This window comes from Cynara cardunculus, unplaced genomic scaffold (assembly GCF_001531365.2).
Source record: "Cynara cardunculus var. scolymus isolate 2C unplaced genomic scaffold, CcrdV1 Un_Scaffold_6082, whole genome shotgun sequence".
Taxonomy (NCBI): Eukaryota; Viridiplantae; Streptophyta; class Magnoliopsida; order Asterales; family Asteraceae; genus Cynara; species Cynara cardunculus.
In genome coordinates, this window is record NW_020202758.1 from 1 (window position 1) to 1,351 (window position 1,351).

Below are 1,351 nucleotides of genomic sequence, written 5' to 3' on the forward strand. Positions count from 1 at the left end.
AGGCTGGTGGGACTTCTATGTCACTCCAGAAGATAAAATTTATATCACAACCTGCAAGAAAATTATTATCAAAACCGAGAATAATCAACAAATTACTACCCAAGAGGATGATATGGTCAACACCCTTATTTTTGCTATTATGAAAAACTATGTTGGTAACCCAACTGGTTATCAAGATAGAAATTCCGAAATATTGTTAAATCTAACTTGTAGAAAACTACAAGATTTTAGATGGTACAAAGATGTCTTTTTAACAAGAGTCATGACCAGAACCGATTGTAAACAAGCTCATTGAAAAGAAAGGTTTATTGCTGGTTTACCAAAATTATTTGTTGAAAGAGTTTGAAACAAGTTAAGAATTAAATATAATAATATGATTCCCTATAAAGATCTAACCTATGGGGAATTAATAAATTATATTAATCAAGAAGGTTTGGCAATTTGTTCTGATTTAAAGTTAAAATCCAAACTCAAGAAGGACAATATTTATAATAAGAATGAATTGGGAAGTTTTTGTCAACAATATGGTTATGAACCTATTAAGTTGTCTCCATCCAGTTCTAAGAAAAGACATGTAAAAGAGAAACCCAACAATTATAAGAGAAGGGAATACCCAAAAAATTATCGATATAAAAGAAATCATAACAAATATAATAAAAGGACTAATAAAAAAGAAGACAATAATAATCCAAAAGATATTGTTATATGTTATAAATGTGGAAGACAAGGCCATGTTTCCAAAAATTGTTATGCTAAAAGAAAAATAAATAAACTGAACATCCCTGATGAATTGAAAAGGCAAATAAGCAAACTAATTATAAGAGATGATTCTACTGATTCAAGCATTTCGGATTATTCTGATAATGATTTAAATATTATCGAAGAATCAGAAAGTGATGAATCAAGTTCCTGTGAATGCATAGGAATGTGCAATTGTAATGTAACGCCCTAACCCACACATTGCATGTAACACATATTTCATACCAAAGAAATACATATTCATTTACCATTCAGGTCTCTTAGTACAAGAATCTACCATGACCAAATACAATGTCCAAAAATTTAAAATACATATCTTGTATTAATCAACAAAACTATGCATCAAAAACAATTCCTCATCCATAATGCATATAAGAAAAGCATTACATCTTTCCCTTTCCCTTACCTTCTATGCCTCCTGCAATACATATTTAAAATCACAAAAACGAGGGTTAGACTGAAAAGTCTAGTGAGATACCCTATTCATGTCATTGCAGGGTGAAGGATCACCAAAACCTTTATAAAAACAACTATTCATATATATAACAAATATATGAATACACAAGAACATAATACCAGATTTTTTCCATTT